Source organism: Bombina bombina, chromosome 2 (assembly GCF_027579735.1).
Source record: "Bombina bombina isolate aBomBom1 chromosome 2, aBomBom1.pri, whole genome shotgun sequence".
Taxonomy (NCBI): Eukaryota; Metazoa; Chordata; class Amphibia; order Anura; family Bombinatoridae; genus Bombina; species Bombina bombina.
The window spans coordinates 1187004658-1187012726 of NC_069500.1; positions in this window are offsets into that span (position 1 = coordinate 1187004658).

The following is an 8069-nucleotide window of genomic DNA, read 5'->3' on the forward strand; positions in this document are numbered from 1 at the left end:
ACACACTGCATCAAATTGGTTTGCATGGCTGTCGTCCCAGAAGGAAGCCTCTTCTAAAGATGATGCACAAGAAAGCTCACAAACAGTTTGCTGAAGACAAGCAGACTAAGGTCATGGATTACTGAAACCATGTCCTGTGGTCCGATAAGACCAAGATAAACTTATTTGGTTCAGATGGTGTCAATCGTGTGTGGCAGCAACCAGGTGAGGAGTACAAAGACAAGTGTGTCTTGCCTACAGTCAAGCATGGTGGTGGGAGTGTCATGGTCTAGGCCTGCATGAGTGCTGCCGGCACTGGGGAGCTACAGTTCATTGAGGGAACCATGAATGCCAACATGTACTGTGACATACTGAAGCAGAGTATGATCCCCTCCCTTCAGAGACTGGGCCACAGGGCAGTAATTCAAAATGATAATGACCACAAACACACCTCCAAGATGACCACTGCCTTGCTAAAGAAGCTGAGGGTAAAGGTGATGGACTGACCAAGCATGTCTCCAGACCTAAACCCTATTGAGCATCTGTGGGGCGTCCTTAAACGGAATGTGGGGTAGCGCAAGATCTCTAACATCCACTAGCTCCGTGATGTTGCAGGGTTGGAGGTGTGGAAGAGGACTCCAATGGCAACCTGTGAAGATCTGGTGAACTCCATGCCCAAGAGAGTTAAGGCAGTGCTGGAAAATAATGGTGGCCACACAAAATATTGACACTTTGGGCCAAATTTGGACATTTCCACTTAGGGGGTGTACTCACTTTTGTTGCCAACGGTTTAGACATTAATGGCTGTGTGTTGAGTTATTTTGAGGGGACAGCAAATTTACACTGTTATACAGGCTGTACACTCACTACTTTACATTGTAGCAAAGTGTCATTTCTTCAGTATTGTCATATGAAAAGATATAATAAAATATTTACAAAAATGTGAGGGCGTACTCACTTTTGTGAGATACTGTGTATATATATATATATATATATATATATATATATATATACTGTGTGTGTATATATATATATATATATATATATATATATATATATATGTATGTATATATATTTAATATTGGTACTTACTAGTGTACCATAACAAGTTAGATATGCAGCTTGGTCTACATTTATTGCTACTCATACCTAAAAATATGGAAAAAAAAGTTACAGTGCCATATAGTATACATTAAAAAGATTCTTGTTTATTTAGATAACTGGACAAACATTTAAAATGCTATTATCCTCTAGTGCTGAAGCTCTTAAAATTTCTTTTCACTCTGTTTACTTAGCGCCTCCTTTGTTGTGACCAATCAGAAGCCAGATTTAAATAAGTTCTTACACTGATCTATGGAATCACTTAGATCACCAAACACTATTTAACTTCCTAAGACAGTCTACACAACTTATTCTATACACTCTCTCGCATATATCAACTATTTAGTGAATCAAATGCATAGAAGAAGCCTGGTGAAGCTGGAGAGGGTAGAGAGACATTTTAGTGAAATTTTATTCACTGTGTATTTTTTAAAATGGTCAGGCAAATTGGCGCATACTTACATATACAGCATATGTCAAGGGAAATTAAAAAAGTACATTTTTGAGAGATACATTACAGGACATGTAGGCAAAATAAACAAGCTACGTAATGTCCCACTGGCCATATCCAGCCCACCAAGGGTTTTGTGTGGTCTTCAGAACCAGTCAGTAGAAAACAGACATCAGTAAGTTGCCACTGGAAAAAATGTTCTATGGTTCTCGTTAAGTAATTAAGCATGTGCATTTGTTCTGAATTCTGTAGATTTTAGTAGTATGTACAGTTACATTTCGATATGTGCATTTGGATACTAACGACGAAGGCAGCCGCTCCTTGTGATAGTGCAACACACTAAGATCTAGATTTGCACAGATCTTAGTATGTTTCACTTTCACAAGAATAAATCCGGCTATGAACAGAGCTGAACGCTGCAAGAGGCAGCCTTCTTCTTCATTTGGATTCTAATGAAATGTTTGAATGCACATATAAAGTTAAATTAAGTTTATTAATAGTATCACATTTCCTGTGTATTAAAAATATAAAAGTTTGTGTACTCCTGAAATAAATAATGAGAGCACATTGCATTGTTTGTTTTGAGATGAAATAAAACATTTTCTTAAAGGGACACTGAACCCAAATGTTTTCTTTCGTGATTCAGATCGAGCATGCAATTTTAAGCAACTTTCTGATTTACTCCTATTATCAAATTTTCTTCATTCTCTTGGTATCTTTATTTGAAATGCAAAAATGTAAGTTTAGATGCCGGCCCATTTTTGGTGAACAACCTGGGTTGTTCTTGCTGATTTGTGAATAAATTTATTCACCAATTAACAAGTGCTTTCCAGGGTTCTGAACCAAACAAATAGCTTAGATGCCTTCTTTTTCAAATAAAGATAGCAAGAGAACGAAGAAGAAAAATGATGCTTCTTTTTCAAATAAAGATAGCAAGAGAACGAAGAAAAAATGATAATAGGAGTAAATTAGAAAGTTGCTTAAAATTGCATGCTCTATCTGAATCATGAAAGAAAAATGTAGGTTCAGTTTCCCTTTTAGGATTTAATATGGAGCTTAATGTAAAGGCTGCAATGTTTTAGGGTCAGATACCTCTGCTGAACCTCATGCTTTCTAAACAAGCAGATGATTCAGTCATATTTCATCTGTTTTTCCTTTTGGCCTAAACAAACAGGAACATAATATTAATAAACAAATAATAAGGGCCAGATTATTACCTGCAAGTAATATTGTGTTTTTGCTATCGTTTGCACGCAGGTTATATTGCACTTGTATTTTGAGTTGAAAGTAACCCTATCGCTATCGCTTGAGTGCAATCACGATTTACGCTAGAATCATTACCGCAACTAAGAGTAATGGTTAACTGTTTTGCGAAACATAAAAGTTGCACAAAACACATCAATAATACATTACAAAGTACAGTTACACTTATATAACACCATCTAATAAAAATTATTTAGATAAAATATTGCACTCAAAAATTATAAAGGCTGAAAGATATGAGGTCTCAGGTGTTAGAAAAAAAAGGCAGGCAAAGGGCTTTAACATTGAGATACAAACATATACATCTCTAAAGATAGATATGTATGTATTTATATGTCTATGTGTACAGATGTAGTTATGTATTTATATGTCTATGTGTACAGATGTAGTTATGTATTTATATGTGTATATATGTATTTATATGTGTATATATGTATTTATATGTCTATGTGTACAGATGTAGTTATGTATTTATATGTCTATGTGTACAGATGTAGTTCTGTATTTATATGTGTATATATGTATTTATAGACATATATACACATGTAAACACATAAATACATATGCATACATCTATAGACATTAAGAGGTCTATTTATCAAATGTCTGTCGGACCTGATCCGACAGTGCAGGTCAGGTCCGACAGACATCGCTGAATGCGGAAAGCAATACGCTCTCTGTATTCAGCATTGAACCAGCAGCCCCCTACAGACTCGCGGCCAATCGGCCACTAGCAGATAGATGTCAATCAACCCGATCGTACTCAATTGGGTTGAATTGCGGCGATGTCTGCCTGCCTGCTCAGATCGCTGCTTCATAACTGGTGTTTCTGGCGAGTCTGCAGGCTCGCCAGAAACATGGGCCCTCAAGCTCCATTTGGAGCTTGATAAATGGGCCTCATATAGTGCATTGGAGCCCTTTGCAGTTAAGTAGATGAAAACTTGAAAACCATATTTATGCAATATTCATTTTTAATAAAGTGTTTTACTGTGTATTTACTGTAAATATTTCATATTCCAATGTTCTGCACATAGCAGAATATGTTCTTGGTATTTTTAAATAGATATTCCTATGTACAGTATATCTGTATATATCTATACCTATATATAATCATCTATATATATATAGGTATAGATATATATTTACCAAAATACCATCAGATATATGTAGAAATATTTATTTATGAAAAAAATAAAACATATTCTGCTATGTGCAGAACATTGGAATGTGAAATATTCCTATTTTCACGTTGGCTTATCGCACATAAGAATATGTGATTGGGTTTGTGCAAGAGTGGGGGTTTTCCCCCCCACTTTATTTGCTCCGTTGACTTCCATGGGGGAGTAGGTTATCATGTGCTTTTTGTGCACATCAGGTAAAAGTTTTCTTCTAGTACAATTAGAACTCTAGCGAAAGTGCTAAATATCACTCCACTCATAATCTGGCGCTAAATTTTTTAACCACATATTTGTTGTGCTGTTTCTTTTAACAAACACATTTTTGACTGCTAGAGAAAGGTCAGTAAACTTGCTAAAAAATGTTACCTATCTCCTACTTAAATTATACTTTGTTTCTCATCAGTTTCTGTAATGAGCAGCCAATACGTTAGAAATGTATCATTCTTGACCATGTGGTTAATATTTACATTACATTTACATTAGTATAGGTTAAGAAATACTTTTTCTATGTGTTTAATTCATATTCTCCCATAAATGTAATACTTCCTATTGCCATATCTTTTTGTTGTTATGATGCATTTTCTTTTGTAAAACGTATTTTTCTCTTGTAAGGTGTATCCAGTCCACAGATCATCCATTACTTGTGGGATATTCTCCTTCCCAACAGGAAGCTGCAAGAGGATCACCCACAGCAGAGCTGTCTATATAGCTCCTCCCCTAACTGCCACTACCAGTCATTCTCTTGCAGCTCTCGACACGATAGGAAGTAGCTAGAGAGATGTGGTGAATTTATGTAGTTTATCTTCAATCAAAAGTTTATTATTTTCAAATGGTACCGGAGTTGCACTGTTTTAGCCTCAGGCAGAAAGTTGAAGAAGAGTCTGCCTGTGGTTTTTGATGATCTTAGCAGGTTGTAACTAAGATCCATTGCTGTTCTCACACATAACTGAAGAGATGAGGTAACTTCAGCTGGGGGAATGGCGTGCAGGGTCTCCTGCTATGAGGTATGTGCAGTTTAAATTTTTCTAGAGAAATGAATATGCTAGAAAATGCTGTTAATACTGGATTTATTTAAGGTAAGCCTGATTACAGTGATTTAATAACGACTAGTATCATGCTTGCTGTAAAAGGTAATATTCTTATTACTTTCTCACATTACTGAAAATAAGATAACGTTTGCTGGAAGTGTTTAAACGTTTTTTTCTACATATTGGTGATAAAACTTTATTGGGGCCCAGTTTTTTCCACATGGCTGGCTAGATTTTGCCTAGGGATAGTTTTTTATGGCCCTCTCACTGTGAGTACAGGTTGGGAGGGGCCTAATTTCAGGCCTAAATCATGCAGTAGTTTTTGCAGCTTGAGACTTCCAGCTTCCCTGAAGGAGTCCCCTGAACACTTAGGGCCTCTACAAAGGGTTTTTGTGCCTTCAAAAGTCATTGTATGTGCAGGTAGGGCCACAGCAGAGCTGTGGCAGTTTGTTGTGACTGTTAAAAAACGTTTATATGGGTTTTTTTTATCCGGTTTTGAAACTAAGGGGTTAATCATCCATTTGCAAGAGGGTGCAATGCTCTGTTAGTCTATTATACACACTGTAAAAATTTCTTAAGATTTACTGCTTTTTATCACTGTTTTTCAATTTCTGACAAAATTTGTTTCTCTTAAAGTACCGTTTTTATTTTTTGCTTGTTTACATTTATCAAAGTGTTTTCCAAGCTTGCTGGTCTCATTGCTAGTCTGTTTAAACATGTCTGACATAGAGGAAACTCCTTGTTAATTATGTTTAGAAGCCATTGTGGAACCCCCTCTTAGAATGTGTACCAAATGTACTGATTTTACTTTAAGTTATAAAGATCATATTCTGTCTTTAAAAGATTTATCACCAGAGGAAATTGACAAGGGGGAAGTTATGCCGACTAACTCGCCCCAGGTGTCAGAACCTTTGACTCCCGCTCAAGGGACTCCCACTCAAGTGGCGCCAAGTACATCTAGCGCGCCCATGGCGTTTAGTTTACAAGACATGGCGGCAGTTATGGATCATACCCTTACAGCGGTATTGTCCAAACTACCAGGGTTACAAGGAAAGCGAGACAGCTCTGGGACTAGAAAAAATACAGAGCTCTCTGACGCTTTAGTAGCTATGTCTGATATCCCCTCACAATATGCAGAAGCTGAGACAGGAGAGCTTCTTTCTGTGGGTGATTTTTCTGACTCAGGGAAGATGCTTCAACCTGATTCTGATATGTCTACATTTAAATTTAAGCTTGAACACCTCCGTGTGTTGCTCAGGGAGGTTTTAGCTACTCTGGATGACTGTGACACCATTATAGTGCCAGAGAAATTGTGTAGATTGGATAAATACTATGCAGTGCCTGTTTACACTGATGTTTTTCCAATACCTAAAAGGTTTTCAGAAATTATTTCTAAGGAATGGGATAGACCAGGTGTACCATTCTCTCCCCCTCCTATTTTTAAGAAAATGTTTCCAATAGATGCCGCTACACGGGACTTATGGCAAACGGTCCCTAAGGTGGAGGGAGCAGTTTCTACCCTAGCTAAGCGTACAACTATTCCCGTTGAGGACAGTTGTGCTTTCCTAGATCCAATGGATAAAAAGTTAGAGGGTTACCTTAAGAAAATGTTTATTCAACAAGGTTTTATTCTCCGGCCTCTTGCATGCATTGCCCCGGTCACTGCTGCTGCAGCCTTCTGGTTTGAGTCTCTGGAAGAGGCCTTACAGGTAGAAACTCCATTGGATGATATACTTGACAAGCTTAAATCGCTTAAGCTAGCCAATTCATTTGTTTCTGACGCCGTTGTTCATTTAACCAAACTAACGGCTAAGAACTCAGGTTTTGCTATACAGGCGCGTAGGGCGCTATGGCTTAAATTCTGGTCAGCTGACGTTACTTCAAAGTCTAAGCTTCTCAACAAGGCAGACCCTATTCGGGCCTGGAATGAAGGAGATCATTTCTGATATTACTGGAGGAAAAGGTCATGCCCTTCCTCAGGATAGGTCTAATAAATTAAGGACCAAACAAACTAATTTTCGTGCCTTTCGAAACTTTAAGATGAGCGCGGCATCAACTCGCTCTAATGCAAAACAAGAGGGAAATTTTGCCCAGTCCTAGCCGGTCTGGAGACCTAACCAGGCCTGGAACAAAGGTTAGCAGGCCAAGAAGCCTGCTGCTGCCTCTAAGACAGCATGAAAGATCAGCTCCCGATCCGGTAACGGATCTAGTAGGGGGCAGACTTTCTCTCTTCGCCCAGGCTTGGGCAAGAGATGTCCAGGATCCCTGGGCGTTGGAAATTGTGTCCCAGGGATATCTTCTGGACTTCAAAGCTTCTTCCCCAAAAGGAACAGGGGCAAGGCTTCTATTCAAATCTCTTTGTGGTTCCCAAGAAAGAGGGAACCTTCAGACCAATCTTAGATCTCAAGATCCTAAACAAATTTCTCAGGGTCCCATCTTTCAAGATGGAGACTATTCGAGCCATCCTACCTATGATCCAGGAGGGTCAATACATGACTACCGTGGACTTATAGGATGCTTATCTTCACATTCCGATACACTAAGATCATCATCGGTTTCTCAGGTTCGCCTTCCTAGACAGGCATTACCAGTTTGTGGCTCTTCCCTTTGGGTTAGCTACGGCACCAAGAATCTTTACGAAGGTTCTGGGGTCACTTCTGGCGGTCCTAATGCCGCGGGGCATAGCAGTAGCCCCTTACTTAGACGACATTCTGATACAGGCATCGAATTTCCAAATTGCCAAGTCCCATACGGACATTGTTCTGGCATTCCTGAGGTCTCATGGGTGGAAAGTGAACGAAAAGAAGAGTTCTCTATCCCCTCTCACAAGAGTTTCCTTCCTGGGAACTCTGATAGATTCTGTAGAAATGAGGATTTACCTGACAGAGGACAGGTTGTCAAAACTTCTAAATTCCTGCCGTGTTCTTTATTATACTTCTCGCCCTTCGGTGGCTCAGTGTATGGAAGTAATCGGCTTAATGGTAGCGGCAATGGACATAGTTCCGTTTGCCCGCCTACATCTCAGACCGCTGCAACTCTGCATGCTCAGTCAGTGGAATGGGGATTACA